Below are 17,654 nucleotides of genomic sequence, written 5' to 3' on the forward strand. Positions count from 1 at the left end.
TGAACAGTGTAATGGTGCTTACAGTTTTTAGGCACTCGACTAACTGTCATGGGCGCATTCTAAATGATAGCAGACTTCTATCAAATCACGATGAGTGATCGAGACATGTTTTTAGATGGGTTTAGTAAAAAGAGGGCTTATTACTTTGTATTGTTATCCATAGCTTTGCGGCTGTTATGTCCTGTTTGTTTTCTCACAGGTTGATTCTGTTTGATTTGCATGTTTTTTTGACTATTCAGGTATGTTTTATTCACATTTTTGGTCAAGGTTTTTGGCACACACAAGTGTGGGCGTAATTTGTTGGTGTTTCCCATCTTTGGAACTCGTATCACTGCATTAGGATTTATTTCAGTCCTATTAACTAACTTGTGGGGACCATTCTCCTTTATGCTGACTGTGACTTACTAGACACCAATGCATGTTCAATTAGGAAATCATAAATATGTGGGCTTGATCTAATACGGCTCTTTTAGAGTAATGGAATATACATTGTGGTTGATTATGTATTCGGAGAATAATATATTTCCTACTTTCTCACTATGGGACATTGGTAACGATTAGATTCGTGTGACTGGGTTCCTGATTATGCTTTTTCATATGTTACCTTAGCCCTGAAGAAGAATAGGAGGCAGATGGGCCTCTACGAAACAAGTGTTGGCTTGTGGTGTGACCTAAAGAAAATAAAGAACGTTTTATTTACACTTCATCAGAAGAAATACAAATATTCCTCTTTTATGCTCACAGTGGAAGAGTTCTCATGGTATAGATATAGCCCTCATAAGGACGTACACCGCAGTAAGGATGGCTAAGCCCTTCGCCTTTCCAATGCACTCGGATAGGTTTATTGAAATTGTAAATAACACCTAGTATTTAAAAGTCTGTAAACAATAACGTTTGTGATATGTGCTTCTGTCGGTGAATGGACTACTGAAAGCTTGCATTGGCACCTGCAGGACTAGAACCTGCAACCTGTGAGTTTTAGCATAAAGCACTTTACCAACTGAGCTACGAAACGACAGAGGAAACCTCTACTCTGCATTAAATAGCTTCGTTAGCATTTGCTACGTCCCTTCTGCAGCTATAACTGGCTTCATATATTAAATGAAGAGAAATGGCTTTGAAGGAAGTGGCTGGAATAAACTGATGGTTGTTGTTTCCATAACAGAGCACGTTGGCAGCCGCCTCTTCCTACAGCCCAGTGGCCAACCACCATGTACAAGAAGTCATCCCTCGTGAGCATGCGCTGTTTGTGCATCCCGCTGCCTTTGCTTATGATGCATAGACTGCCAAAAGGCCTAATGCCTTGAATATATAAAACGCGAGGCCTGTGCAGTGGAGGGTGACAGGTGCCCTTTTATGCTCTGCTCTTTAAAGATCAGGGCAGGGTTCAGGATGCGCAAGTCATGAGGTTTAATGATTTAATGGGGGCAACTGGGGAGCAAAAACTGTTACTGCACCCTGGGGAAAAACGACTCCTCATACATATTACTTTAGCCTAATGGCCTATGAACGCGCCCTATGTGTCATAGGAGGCAGTCACGCTACACCGGCTTTATAATACTGAATGAGTTGATTAAATGCATATTAAACAATGCTAAATTGTGGAGAGAGAGGGAAAAAGGCAGCCGACTGTATTTACAGGCACTGTAACTGTTGTTACCCATGACATTTTATGATATTATTTAAATTCTCGATGCATATTGGTGGGGTGAGGGCTGCGCGTCAGCACCAATGATGGCTCGGACCTGGCAGAATTATAATGTAAAGACTGAGCTGCCAGCTGGTATCAGGGGACATTTCGTATGTGATTATGGGGTTATTTGTGGTTGCTGAAACACAAAAAAATATATATTTGTGATCGCATCCACCTAAAGTGTAATGAAAAGCACCGGGTAAAAAAACGCAAAGTTATGTTTTCTGATCAATTTCATAGAGCATTTCAGGATCTGCATTTTTAGGGCTGGCCTAGTGACAGACAACTTTAGTTGTTTTACCAGCCTCATTAAATAAAAAAGCACACCACTAAAAACTACCCGCATACTTACTGAATCAAACCTAACACATATATACATACACAGATTGGCTTTCTGCCAGCCCTTTTCATCCATAGTCTGTTCAGCTGTTATTCACATTTTGCTCCTGCCCATCACAGCATACATACATCATGGGACAGTAGGTCAGCCCACTTCAGGCATTGGCTCTTTGTTTTCACTGTGAGTGATAACATGGTACCCAATCACATATGCAGAGCCTCTGAAAAGTAGTACACTTCAGTTCCTGGGCTGCTAGGTCAATACTTCACTTTAGGCAACACTTTTTTCCATTTTTATCCTTATTTTAAAAATGGTTTAATCATCCTTGTGTGTTTTACACTATGTCTTCAAGTTGCAGTAATTCAAAGTCAATAGTGTCTTCTCTTGTCCCATTGAGAATTGCATTTTCCTGTGATGTGCATCAGAACAAAAAGAAGGTTCTATATTTGCTTTACCTACACCTCCCTCAAGAATTTGGCCACCATATTTAGACAGCTGCCTGTTTCCCCCTTTTTTACATTAGTGCCATATGCTTGCAAACATTTACCATAGCAGGGAGCTTGCAAGGCCATACCTATTGCCTTTTTTATGTTACATACGCTGTGCATTGACTATACCATAAATCTTAAACATAATTTTTAATTGACAAGATGTTTACAGAATTCAATTATGAGTAGAAGAGTTCCAAATTGGTAGACCTGCCACAGAGAATCTTCGATCACTCTTTGATACAAGTTATATTTTACATATGCCCATAAAGACTTGAATCATGGAGCAGAAATAACAAGTCAGCTTGTGCAGTTTCACTTCCTCTCATAGAAGTTTGGGAAATATGTTATTTGTGAAAAAAGCTCCCAGCACAGGGACAAGGGCGGCAATTTACAAGGGAATCATTGAGCCCGTAAAGCAGTACATTGCTAGTTCATGTTCACTTAACTCACTTGCAAATTTCCCCCCAAATATCTAAAATCCAAATATGCCTATGCAATTTGCATAAATAGCAAGGAATCATCTTTGTACTAGAAGAGAGCTGATCGTTTTAGGCCAAATTCAGGACTACTTTACATATTTAGAAAGGTTTTTGTGAACTGGTCTCTCTGTATTTAATCCATGATCCCATCGCACAGTAATTAGTTTTGCAAGATTTGGCATCTTTGGAGACTCGTAGTGGATGCTTGGAAACACCATAGGTGCAATTATATCATACAATGCACTTCTGAGAACAGGTTAACCTTTAAATATAATTTACATGGTTATTGAGAGTAGGCTATTGATTTGTTTGAGCTAGCCATTAATTGGTAAGGTTCAGTATGCAATTTGAGATTGGTTTAGCTGCCCAATACTGTCATGACTATCATCTAAGCAAGGATATTTTCCAGATTCCGCACGACCATACTCATACAAGCCAAGATTCTAGAAGAGGAAAGTGGGAGATTTAAAAAAAATATCCTGGAGAATGTATTTTACTCCATTGACTTCTACTGAATTAGAGTCAATTTGAGGGGCGATGGAGACAGCCAAAATTAAACCATCTTTGGCTTCAGAAATCGGGGGTCTCCTGTCTCAATCTGGTCTATTGACTTGTATGCATATTTTATATCCACACATTTGAAACGTCTGGAAGAACAGGTCAGGAGCAATGCTGCCGTTTACTACGCAAGCGTCATCACGCTTGCAGGAACAACAACTCCCTTTTTCTCTGCCTTAACCACCCATGTGCTAAACAATGCACATGCGTGGTTAAGACAGAGAAAAAGGGAGAGGACGCAGTCAGATAAGTGGGTCTGGGGTAGGGTTGTGGGTAGTTTTTAAGGGGGGGAAGGTAGAGTTATTTTTATTTAAGGGGCGGGCTTGGGGAGTCAGGGTAGTTATGTTTTTAGGGCGGGTGGTGGTGGGTCGGGGTAGTCATGCTTTTTAGGGTTGGGGTAGTTATGTTTTTAGGGCAGTGGTGGGGGGGTCAGGGTAGTTATTTTTCTAGGGCAGGTGGGGGGTCGGGGTGGTTATGTTTTTAGGGCGGGTGGGGGGTCGGGGTAGTTATGTTTTTAGGGCAGGTGGTGGGGATTGGGGTATTTATGTTTTTAGGGTGAGTGGGGAGGGGTCGGGGTACTAGTGTTTTTAGGGTGGGTGGTGGGGGTTGGGGTACTTGGGTTTTTAGGGCGGGTGGGGGGGTGGAGTAGTTATGTTTTTAGGATGGGTGGGGGTCGGGGTAGTTATGTTTGTAGGATGGGTGGGGGGATCAGGGTAATTATGTTTTTAGAGCGGGCGGAGTGATTGTGCTTTTAGGGCAGGTGAGGAATGGGTAGATATGTTTTTAGGGCGGGTTGAGGTGTTGGGGTAGTTATGTTTTTAGGGCAGGTGGGGTAGATATGTTTTTAGGGCAGGTGGGGGGTGGCATGCTAGAACCACGCATGCCGTTCCCACACATGCCTTTACTAGGCATGCTTTTACAATGAAAACTCATTGCAATGGCATGCGTGGTAAAGGCATGCGTGGAAACAACGCAGTTGTTGTTCAGACCGCGTTGTTCAGGCATGCGTGGTTTGCACACATGTTGTTCCAGCATACATCCCATACATTATATCCAGGTTGGCTGGGTGTTACACACCACCATGCTATATTTACAAAATGTCCACCTGAAGCTTTTATCCCACCCTGATACGGACACATAGCCAGAAAAACGTTACATGGCATTGACCTGGATTACCGTAGGACGGGGAGGGGTAGGGTTGATCCACTTCACAACTGTAGAAATCAACAGTATTTTTCTGAAATGTTCCTAGAATATTGCTTTATGCTTGATTCTGTTTGTTTTCATACATAAAGTAAGCTGAGAAAGTGAGCAAAATAATTTAATTTCTATGAATACACATAATTACAATGAAATGTGGACCATTTACACGGCCTTGTCCCCCTGGCAACTTAGAGTTTCAATAAAGGTTATGTATACTTCCTCTTTCATGACACTGTGGTGTACGGTGCATGTGCAGGGCTGGAGCAATGCAGGCACATCTCCTAAAATCTGGAACAGTGGTTATGTTGGAGTGTGACTTTCAAATTAATACTAACATGAAAGGCTTGCAATATATTCTGTAATGATGCTGCATAGGAAATGTGTTAATGTAGAAAATAATACACATGTTTGAAATGTGCCCACGGGGAGTGGCCACCAATAAATACGAAGACTAATGAGACTAATTAATGATGAATTAATAATGTACTAATGTATGGTTCTGTATTAGCGTATCTTAACTAGAGTCATGTATTAGGGGTTTGTCAACTTAAATTTCTAGGCCTTAGTTAGCGAGGGTATGGGCCTAGCTGCCTGATCTCATATTAAACTGTGTTTTTCTATGGTGCAATGTGCTGCTTTCCTGAAGGACACGAGCTGTACTTTTCCAGAAGCTAGAGATATGTGTGTGTAGCCGTAGTAAATTCTTTCTCATGAGATTCGACTTGCTCAAGGAGACATTCTTGGCGAATGCAACAGTGTAATTCGTAACAGGTACAAGGCTGTCTAGACTAGGATAAGACAATGGGACTGCTGACTGGCGCGTAAAGTGTAACTTTTCTTACCTGACATTCCACCCGATGAAGACGTCAACAACGTGGGACAATCAAATGCATGAGAACTGTGTCTTGTGGAAAATTCTAGTAAGGTGTGTGGAGAATTATTGGACAGAGATAATGATGCACCAAAATTGATCCAATGAGGAATTAAGGGCTAGTTCGACAGTTTTAATATAACAGCGTGACCCGAGGAGAAATCGTTCATTATTGGGACACTTTTTGCCATTATTCTTTGAGACTTTGCTGTTCTGATATCTTAATCATCCTCTATTTAATCCTTACCTGATACTTACTTCTTTGCCATACAAGGGAAGTGCCTTTTTCTTAGCTATGCCATACTGAGACTCTGCCCTGTCCTCTCCTTGCTGATGCTGAATCGACTGATGTCCTGAGGACGAAGACTGATGCTGATTGCTGATTCGTTGGAGGGGTAACTATATGCTGAAAATTGTAATTGTCTGTTTGCCTTTCCTTTCTAGGTACCAACTGCTCTTTTGATAGAGGCCATAGTTAGATGATTTCCAAATTTGTGTTTGCTAAATTGTTTTGCATGAAGCCCAACATGCTAATGCTAATTCGAGGTTAGTTAAGGTGTCTACTAAAATCTGATGCAAATAGACAAATGACTGGGTTCTTGCTTTGTTGAATCTTGCACAAACGGAGACTTTGCTAAACTGCTTCTTATGAATGATGTGATAATGTTGAATAAGTGTTCTCTATGAATTGATTAAGTGTGTTCAAATTACAAGTTTGAAGAGTTACTAATGAGATTGATTGCTAATAATATTAACAGAAATGACATTAGATTGTAACTAATAGGGAATAAATATCCTAACACTTTATTAGATTTGCGTGGTTATTCTTTGGCCGAAAGGTCATGGTGTGTTACTGATAACTTGCTGATTAGGTATAGCGAATATTGATTGACTTATTTTTACATTGATTGTGATGTTAAAAGATATCTCGTTCTGGAAAGTCTCCGAACGTGGTCAAAAGGTTCATCGGCCTAGGCATGTCTCCTTGTAAGTTTACTCAAACCAAGTCTTACAGGAATGGTCTGGTTGAAGCCTTCTTTACCATATTTTTGATGCTGTAGTGTGATCTCTCTTATCTGCTGTCTTCTCTCCCTTGTTTCTCTTCATGTAATTTCCGTTTTACGTTTTCTACCTTTATGTTTTCCTCGTTCATGCTTTCTTTTTTGTATCTCTATACCTTATTTATTTGTTCTTTAAAGTCCATTCAATTGTTTCTTTAATACTTTATTCCATTGTTCCCTTATTTTGTTTTTTCTTTTGTCTCTGTCTTTCCTTCACTTTTTATTGTCTCTCTATCTTCTTTTTAATATTTTTTCCTTTCAGCTGCTTTTCTTTTTCTGTGAGTTTTTAGTTCTCTTACTTTTTCTAATTCCCTGTTTACGTTGCATATAGTGATCAATGTTACCATTCTTTTATATACCTGTACATAGAAATCTTCATCTTTAGTGCACACAATGCAGGGATGTAAAAAGTCCATATTTCATAGAAACCCATGAAATATGTCCACTGGTCCCTGCAAAACATGGATTTCCACATCATATTGAGAGACTCCAAACTACTACAAAGAGCTTTACTATTGTCAGGGACACCAGGATTATGTCGCAGTGGAGGACCATTTACGTCACAAAATTATGTAGCATTATGCAGTACATACACAGTAAAATTTGTGTCCATTTGAGCTAGAAACATTCATTTTTAATTACATTTGTAAATTAGGTGGCAAATATTGTGGCAGGTGTGGTAAATCCATACTTATGTGGTACGTGGAAACGCTCACATAAATCTTGGCCCTGACCACTGTTCATTGCTTCATCAGCAATATAGTCATGAAATGCTAGTTACCATCAATAGCAATGCCCATTGGCAGCTGTACTTTGAAGAGAAGAGGTTCAACAATACTTATGTTCTACACACAGAACGTGTTTTTAGCAATGCAAAGGGTGTTTTTTTATTTACATTTTATTGTACATAATTAAGTATGCTTCTCTTCTTTTTACTGTAGATGACCAAACAATATAGTCCAATATAGAGGTGGGGGAGCCAACAAATTAATGGAGAGAGCTGAGCAAGAGCTAAGCCAAGGGTCTGACTCATCTCCTACAGCCTGTGCATGAGCCGAGCCTTGAAAATATTTGCTAAGTAAATCATACAACAAACATCACATAAAATATTATACAGTCTCTTCAAAATTCAAAAAAGTTTCTTTCTTCAACATGTGTAAGCTTTGATATTAATAGGTCACATTATTGCACAGCACTGAGCAGTAGTTATCAAAAGTTTTAAAACAAACCGTTAGTGAACTAAGAGGCAAGGCAGTTGCCATGCAAACCCTCTATGTTTTTTTTATATGAATGGGGAGATTGATTGTTTTTTCCTTAATCACAGAATGTTGAGCCAACGCTGAGACTCAAAGCTGGTTGCCCAGTTCAGAAGTACACAGCTCTGGGTGTGATGCCACATCCTGGGTAGAGGGAAGGGTGGCAGGTAGAAGTTACATGAAAGCTCAGCTTGTTGTGGCTCAAGGTTTCAACAAGACCTAGAACTGAGGTAGTGTCAGGTTTCGGCTTGAGCCTGGCTCGAACTTTCAGTGGCTTGCCCACTTTCAGACTGATATTTAATTTACTATTTTCTATAAACCTTTCCCTGGTTGAATTTTTTTTCTCCCAAGGTAACTAACGCAAAATTAATATATCATATAATAATGGATAGGTAACTCGTTGTATGGTACTACATCACCATCCCAGGATTCTGGTGATACAGGTGATATTTATCTATCTATCTATCTATCTATCTATCTATCTATCTATCTATCTATCTATCTATCTATCTATCTATCTATCTATCTATCTATCTAACTATCTATCTATCTATTTAGTTTGGTTGAGTAAGAGATGTCATAAGGAACCATGTTTTTTTTGGTTTTCTTAATAACTGTAGGGCAGTTTGAAGAATCTGCACAAAACCAAGAACAAAGTTCATCCTTCAAGCAGAATTAAGAAAAAAGAAGGGGTTCTCTAAGTGTAACTTTCCATTTTTATTCTCATAGGGTTCTTTGCTCTTACATACTGAAAAACAGCAGAACAGAATTACACCACAGTTGCCTCAATCTTAGAACTTTACTTAAGGATTGTGGCACTTGTTGGTTTGGTGTAAATTCATTCTCTAGTTTTGGAAAATTATCATTTAAAAGGAGCTTGCTTTGGGTTTGAAGAGGTTACATTTTAGAGACATTCTGGCAGTTGGAAGCTATATTTTTAATTTAACCATAAGTTTAACACTATGGGGGTCATTCTGACCCTGGCGGCCGGTGACCGCCAGGGTCACCGACCACGGGAGCACCGCCAACAGGCTGGCGGTGCTCCCGAGGGCATTCTGACCGCGGCGGTTCAGCCGCGGTCAGAAAGGGTAAACCGGCGCCATGGGGATTCAGACACCCCCTACCGCCATCCTGTTCATGGCGGGAAACCCGCCATGAACTGGATGGCGGTAGGGGGTGCCGCAGGGGCCCCCGTAAGAGGGCCCCGCAAAGTATTTCAGTGTCTGCTTTGCAGACACTGAAATACGCGACGGGTGCAACTGCACCCGTCGCACCCCTGCAACTACGCCGGCTCAATTCTGAGCCGGCGTCCTCGTTGCAGGGGCATTTCTGCTGGGCCGGCGGGCGCTCTTTCGGAGAGCGCCCGCCGGCCCAGCGGAAATGTTTAAATGGCCGCCGCGGTCTTTTGACCGCGGTGCGGTCATTTCACGGCGGTACCTTGGCGGACGGGCTCTGCCGTCCGCCAAGGTTAAAATCACCCCCTATGTGATGAACTTGCATGAAATTGGCAGATGCCTAGTATGCTTAGCTTACTCTTTGTAGGTTTACAACAGTGCAGCTTTGTAAAGTGGGAAACTGATAATTTACAAATATTATTACTATGCTATAATTTGAATAATCCACATGGGATTTTAGGAATATTAAAATGTTTGATATCCCATGGGTATGGCAGGTTTCATGAGAACCCACAAAGGGGAAAAAATTGAAAGGCGGGCAAAAATCATTTTGTGTCTGATAGCTTTGATGCTATGTAATGAATCTTCATGAAGTTTATCAGGTTCTTAGCATGTTAAATCCGGTGTAGGAATCTCTGGTGTCATACAAATTTGACAAATGGGAGGGTGTGAGGGGAAGATAATTGGATAAAGGGTAAAAAAATCACTGATTTGCTAATACATTTCGCACAATTTTACAGATCTTTTCAACGCTTGATCAATATCATGTTTATCTAAGTTGTGATGTTTTGAGTTTCATGCAAATCCCTCAAGGAGGATACACTCAAAAACAGCAGTTGTCATTTTAACCCCCATATGAATCTTAGCTTCCCACTACAGAAAGAAACCCTGAAAGTAATAATAGCAGCCTGGAAAGAAATTAACAATTTACTCAGAGATGTGCAGTTGATTGATTTAGAGTAAATCCATTTAATGGGTTCATGAAATTAGCATTACAAAAATGTGTTGGTGAACTTGAACAAGTCAAAATCTATAGATAGCAGGTCTGTTAGTGTAGGGACAGTTGTCAAAGCCAGCTTTGCAAAATTTCCTTGGACATACAATTGAAAAAAAAGAAACCCACTGGAAAAAGAAGGTTTTAGCTCCCACTGTTTAGACTGCAGTACCAAAGTTTAACCTGCAAACTCACAAATAAAATAATAAAATAAAATAATCAGCCAGGCTCTACAGAAATCCTATACTCTGCTTGCTAGAAAGCCATGCACAGCAGTGGTTGGCAGTCTACTGCAGATTGGCAAATTATAGCAAAGGAACATAGTCCCTCCCTGGAACTGTGCCTCTTGCTGATGGATTTGCTCTGGAGGCCCACTAAGGCCCATATTTATACTTTTTAGCACCACATTTGCGCCGCTTTTTGATGCAAAAGAGGCACAAACTTACAAAATCCATTTGTATTTTGTAAGTTTGTGCCGCTTTTGCGTCAAAAAGCGGCGCAAATGCGTCGCTAAAAAAGTATAAATATGGGCCTAAGATTTCATAGGTTCTGCCAAATTTCACACTAGACCATGATATGGCACAAGACATTAGCAAATAAATGAATACTTGACCCCCCGCTTTATCTTTGTCCTATTTTTCAATTGGGAGGGACACAGGTTTTACAGGAGGGTAAAGGATGGCTGCAAACAATCAGACAGGAATGGCTCCTAGTATTACATTGAACCTGAAACAGATTTTCAAGTGCAGTTATGTAATGTTGCTCAATAATGAACAAAATGTATATGACTGCATGGGAGCATAATGATGTTTTTTTACTGTTGCTATCTCCTGGGATAGCTGACAAATCTAAATAAAGATGTTAAAAAAACACTTTCCCACTTTATCAGATCAGGCTGAAATTTGAGATTCATGAACTGGGCTCAACTTGCTAACAGCCTCTTAAATATAATCCTGATTAATTAACCAGTGACAAAATTAGTTGTAAATGAACACTTTTTGTCAATCCCATATTTAACTCTGTTCCTTATTGATGGATTTGCATGCAACTCAATATAAGAAGTCTAAGCTAAACATGTCATGCACATCTGTACCAAAGCTATTAACACATCAGCATATCAAAGATTGTGTATCTCCCTCCCTTTAAAATTTCTCCCCCTTGGTCGATCTGCAAAAAAAATGTCAATCCAAGAGAAAATTATAGTAAACATGTTAACGTTTTGACATATTTCATGCTGATTTGTGGCACAGTAGCACATTTATTAATGAATGAGCACTTTTTGGGTCCCTACTGTAAGTGTGCCCCATTTGATGAATCAGCACATATTTGACAACACTAGTAGTGAGCTGAACATTCTAAAGTCTGCCATATTTTGGCCACGTTTGTCAAACTGTAGTACATTTATAAGCAAATCAATAAGCACTTACCTTGATAGCTCTAGTGTATTTATGGTTTTGTCTGAGTTCCATAGGAAGGACTTTTTTTTCTTAATTACTTTGGCACCATTTTAGGAATATGAACAAAACTTTCAGACAAATATTTTATCCTTGATCTTTGTTTCATGCAGATCCATCAAGCAAGGGCCAAGTAAATGAGTGTGGGGGTGGGTTGGTGGGAGTTGTTCCAAAAGTGTGATTTCCCATTTTTATTCCCATAGCATACTTTGCTCTTTATTATGGAAAAATGGCTGTACATATTTACACCATATGTGACACAAAGTTAGAACTTTAGTCAAGGATTGTGGTTTTTTTGGTTAAATGTAAATCCAGTAATTTGTGGATTGAGCTGGGCAGTTTAGGTGTATTTGGACTGTTAATTTATGGAAATTCTCAAACCCAGATCTGCAGTTATTCGCAAATTCAAAAAGATAAAAAATAAGTCAATCTGATTGCCAAGGGTGCTTTTTCTCATGCCACCGACCTGATATGATCTGATTAGCTGTCCTTAACACTGATAGAAAAATGCTTCGGCTATCATTAGAAGGTTCAGGGAATTAGCTCCTAAGTCTTCACAAAATTTAACAATGGGCACGTCAGAGGCCAGGATGAGCACACCCTGAACCACAGGCCCAGAATTGGGAGAGGGCTCAAAAGGAGCTCCCCTTTGATCAAAATCAAAAAATAAATCTTAATTTAGTTGTGGGATCAGAACATGTTGATCTAAAAAGAAAGAAAAAAAAGAAAGAAGGATTTGGCTGTAGGCCTGATCAGTTGGCTAATGTCGGCTGTTGGCCACCCACAAAGAGTTGAGTGCAGGGCCTGGCCAGAGTCCATGCGGAGCAAATGCTGCCTGCCTATGACAGGAGGACAGAGTGCCTACAGCCAGTCCAACGCTGTGCCTGGCCTTTGGCTATAAGAGCAGGGAAAGCTGTTTTTCAATGGATCCTAAATTAGGAATTGGTGGCGGTTTAGTGAGTTGTCCACCCAGAGGCCATAGAATATATGTTTTTTCACAAATGCACAGTTTGTGTGCTTGATTAGATAAGATCTATTATAGTGCGTGATAACAAACATTGATCATCCACAGTGAATAGCTATGCAGGACTCTGTCAGACCACAACCTTTTACTGCTGATTATACAGTAAGGCAGATGTAGAACAGCAATTTGAGTTTGGTGGTGCTAGATGACCCAATTTTTAAGCAGAAAATTTGGAAAAAATAGGTCACTACTTTATTGAATCCCAATGGGCATTCTCCAATGTATGAAGGTGTTAATTACGTTATGTTATGTCATAAAACACCTTATGGGACATTCCACATACTTGGCCTTAGTGGGGATTCATTTAGAAGATCCAGTGGCTTTTAGTTTCCCTCTCTGCCCAGGTCAATGGTGGGAGGTTTCTTTTGGATCACTTCCTGGTCCACAGGGGGATGCGACAGCAGGCATCCCTGTTGCTGTCGCCCTAACTCTTCCTTCTGCCCATGGAATCACTGGCAGTGGCTCTGCATCAGTCGGAGCAGATACTGGGAATCCCCACTCCAAGGGGCCCGTCAACACTCTATCTCTATGCAGATGATACTTTGCTAATACTCTTTGCCCTTACCACCTCCCCTCTAGTTCTCCTGGAAACCATTTCTGCCTTTGCAGTGCTATCCAGATTCAAGATACACTGGGGAAGAGCGAGGACCTACCGCTCTCATGTATTAAAACAAGGGCAGCCATAGACAGGTACCCTTTTCAGTGGAAACCCTCATGTCTTAGGTGCCTGGGAATTTACACCAACCGGGGGGCTGGATCGCATGGTGGTGGACAACTTGGAGCTGCTTTTGAAGCGGATGAGGCTAGATTATGACAGGTGTTCACAGTTCAACATCTTGCTTTGGGGAAGTACACAGGCAGTGAAAATTAGGACACTGCTGAGGTTCACCTATGTGTTGGGAATGCTTCCACTACTAATACCCCTCAAGACACTGCAGCTTATAGACAAAGGAATAAAGGCTTAATGTGGGGGAAGTTGAGACCTCAACTGGTTATAATCAAGCTTATAGCTCACAGGTCATGCAGCTGTCTAGGACGTCCCCCTGTTGAACACTGCTGTATAGCTTTGCACCTGATGCAGCTAGCCTATATGCAACCCTACATCGAAGACCCTCCATGTGGATTGTGATTGAGAACAGCATAATGGGAATTTCACCAGGGCTTGAATCACTGCACAAACATATGTCCGCACCAGGGCTGGTAAAACCCTATGATCCAAACCATGATAAAAATGTGGGTGCATGCCAATAGAGTATTAGCGGTGGATGCCAATCTCCACAATAAGGCGTCCATATGATACAACTCCAGCATTCGCATTGGAGGTAAATTGCTAAATTGGAGTACTTGGCTCGAGGCAGGGATCCTCTCCCTGATCCATGTAATAGCACACAGGGCACTCACATTTTTCAAGACACTCCGAGAAGAATTCTGTCTACCCCCCACCATTAGCAGTGGAAATATATTCAACTGTGCCACTGTCCCATGTGGTGACTAAACTCTACACTGTGGGTAAACCCGTCTTTGAACATGCCCTCTTGACTAAGCATGTGGGGGCAATTCAAGGGAGTGATGTCGGGCTTTTATAATCTCCTGATCCAACGTCTGTACCCTAACCGCAGGCAGTGAAACTGCAAGCTAGGTAAGTGGCAGGATCAACTCCAAGTGGAGTGTGTGGTGGAGGACCCAGATCCTGGATAATTTGCATTGGGGTGAGAGGCAAAGATGAAATGCTGCCGTTTTAGAACATCAAAGGAATGGCAGTGGAAGCCGATGAAATTAGAAGCAGTACTATTGCTGCATTACCCTAATTCAGGTGCTGCAGCCAAACATGCTGTGACATTATACATATCCTGCATGAGTTGCCTGGCGTCTTCACATTCTGGAATAAATTCCGATCCACACTGAGGGAGACGATTTGATCCCACCTCATTGCTGGTCACCTGGTAATGCTCCTTGACATGGCAGATTCCCCCTCACCATCCGACCATAAAGCACTGACAGCTGCAAAGCTCTGTATTGTCTGTCATTGGCATTCTCCACATCCATCCACGCACAGGGAATGGGTCATAGAAATGTATAAAACTGTCTTCTATGAGAAATGTATCTAATATTTGCATGATAAGGCTGACACATTCCTCCTCATATGGTCATCGTTCCTGCATGGCGATCCGTGATTGTTGACCGATGCACCAACGGTGGTCCCAACTACACAACCACCCCTTTTTCCCTTCTCCCCCACAATAGTCTTATGTGAGTTTACATGCAACCTCGACTGATTATTGGGAAGCTGTCCTCAAGCTCCCCCGCCATCCCAGATTTCCAACCCGCAAACCTACCCTCCCCACCCCCCATTTCTTCTCCCCTTAGCAATGCCTCCTCAATGTTCATTTCCTATCAGTCCTCATCACCCTATTCCTGGACACTGGGTCACTGGTCAAGCAAACATGTGCTGTAACGTGTGCTTTATCTGTATTCACCTGTGTCTTCAGAATATTACTGTACTGTGACTACTGCATTGTTGTATTACTTTTATAATTGAATAAACAAACCAAGATTTCAAAAGGAGGAGAAAAAGTAGCTAGATTGATAGCCTAGTTTATAAAAACAGACACCAGTGACTTCCAGTGGATGGGATTCAGAGCAAATCTGAGGAGGTAGAGCTTACACTTTTGGGTATCAAACATGCAATACATGAACAGTACACTGCTGAGTGGGTGAAAAATGCAGACCAACTGGCCCAATGTGTAGATAAGGCAGTACTCACCAGTACGGATTTCAGGGACTCCAGCTCTGCAGAATTCTGCAGAGGTGAAAAAATCTAGGCCCGTGCAGGGAGCTTCGCTCCACTGGCGGAGCTAACACAGTTTTTTTTAACTCAGCATTCCATTTGGAGTGCGGAGGAAGTGCAAAACCTCAGCTAGCCTCACCAGTGGAGCAGAGCTCACCCAGTGCATGCTGCAGCCTAGTATGGGCTGCACAGCGCAAGCACAGAAAGTCTGTGCTTGAGCTGTGCAACCCGTAACTGGGCTGCAACACACACTAGAGCACAGAGGAAGGCAGCCGCTGCAGGGAGACTCATGGCCATCAGACAACAAGGAGAGGAGGACCCCCGGGAAGACCCAGCTAAGTCCTTATCTCTTTTTATAATTTTTTGTGCACACTGGTGCACAAACAAGAACTGAAATGGCTGCTTTCGCTGCCTACAGCCCTGGTCTGAATTCAGACCAGGGCCGTAGGCAGTGAAAGCTGCTGTTTCAGGCCTCTTGTGCTCCGGCTTGTCCCATGTGCCGGTACACAAGAGACCTGGCAGCTTTCACTGCCTAGGGGCCTGGCCTGAATACAGGCCAGGGCTGTAGGCAGTGACAGAAAGCTGCAGTTTCAGGTCTCTTATGCACTGGCCTGCCCTGTGTTGTGTGCACTGCACACAGGACAGGCCAGTGCACAAGAGGCCTGAAACAGCAGCTTTCACTGACAAGGCCCTCTCCTGAATGCGCCTGATCTCGGAAGTGCTAAACAGGGTCGGTCCTGGCTGACCAGGCCCGACCCTGCTTAGCACTTCCAAGATCGGGCACATTCAGGACTCCGTGTGTCACGGACCTCCACTTCTGAGGAATTCCACAGTTTTTTTTTTAACTCCATGGAACTCCGCTAAGTCAGACTCTGTGAACTCCGCCCAGGCCAAAAAACAACTCTGTAGAATTCCGTGGAGGCAGAGTTCTGAGACCCACGGAGTCCTGAATGCGCCCGATCTCGGAAGAGATGAGCAGGGGCAAAGCAAGAAAGCTGGTGCATCAGCACTGATGCACCAATTTCTTGAAAATATGCCTCTAAGGGGGTTATTCCAACTTTGGAGGAAGTGGTAATCCGTCCCAAAAGTGACGGTAAAGTGACGGATATACCACCAGCCGTATTACGAGTCCATTATATCCTATGGAACTCGTAATACGGCTGGTGGTAAATCCGTCACATTTGGGACGGATTACCACCTCCTCCAAAGTTTGAATAACCCCCTAAGTTCCTTAAGTAGATTTTCTTTTTTGCTTGTTCTGCCCATCCCTAGTACTGACGGCAAGGGCAATTGTACTACATTTCGTGTATCTGTTTGCTGATTTACTGAAGCTGCTAACAGCTAAGATCTCTAAGGAACTGGATTCAATTATGTGGTCATTCATTTGGATTGAAGACCGGCATAAGCTGATGTTGCAGAAACTTAAATTCCCCCATACAGAAGGGGGACGTCCTTGAACCTATAATACAGCGCAATTACAATGGGGGACCAAATAGTGTGTAGCCCACCTCCGGCAGAGGCTTTGTTGACAGTTGAGATTATGAATATGTTGTTGACACTTAAGAGTACCCCACTACTATTAAAGCTGACTTGCTACAGTTGGACTAGGGACTTAAGACAGGTGACTCTGAAGGTATTAGTGAAGGTACTGACCACACCCTGGAATGGAGATCAAACCATATGGGATGACTATGGCATTTTTGTGTAGGGTGACTTATATGTGTCGAGCACACTGAAGTCCTTTCATGACCTGATATGAGCCAAAGCACCCCTGGGGAAGATTTTGAGTTTGAGTAAATTTGTTTTGCAGGGTCTGTGGGGAAGGATTTTCATGGGAGGGTCATCACTACTAAACAGCCTACATATATGTCCTTTCAACTTCTTCTTGAGCTTAGGAGGGGAAAATGGCAGTGACACAACAATTGCTGAATACCAACTGTCTAGTCTTGATTCCCTCTCATGCTTCCTTCATCCACCACCATTCACTTCATGCATCTTTATCCCACTCTTGCAGGTTCTCTCTCATCTCAGCTTTGTCACTTGTTTTCCCATCTTTTTCTTCATTCTTCTTTTCTACATTTCTATATGTTTCTCTCTTGTTCTGCATCAAAGATTGATAATGAAAAATAAGTCCTGGTCCCCAAAAATGGCTGCCAGTGGATCTCACCTGCAACCACCGGCTCATATTAAACACTGAACTATTGAAAATGTTGATGGATAAAATCAAACCTGATTTAGCAGAACTGAGAAAGAGGTGCGTGACACGG

This window comes from Pleurodeles waltl, chromosome 3_2 (assembly GCF_031143425.1).
Source record: "Pleurodeles waltl isolate 20211129_DDA chromosome 3_2, aPleWal1.hap1.20221129, whole genome shotgun sequence".
NCBI lineage: Eukaryota > Metazoa > Chordata > Amphibia > Caudata > Salamandridae > Pleurodeles > Pleurodeles waltl.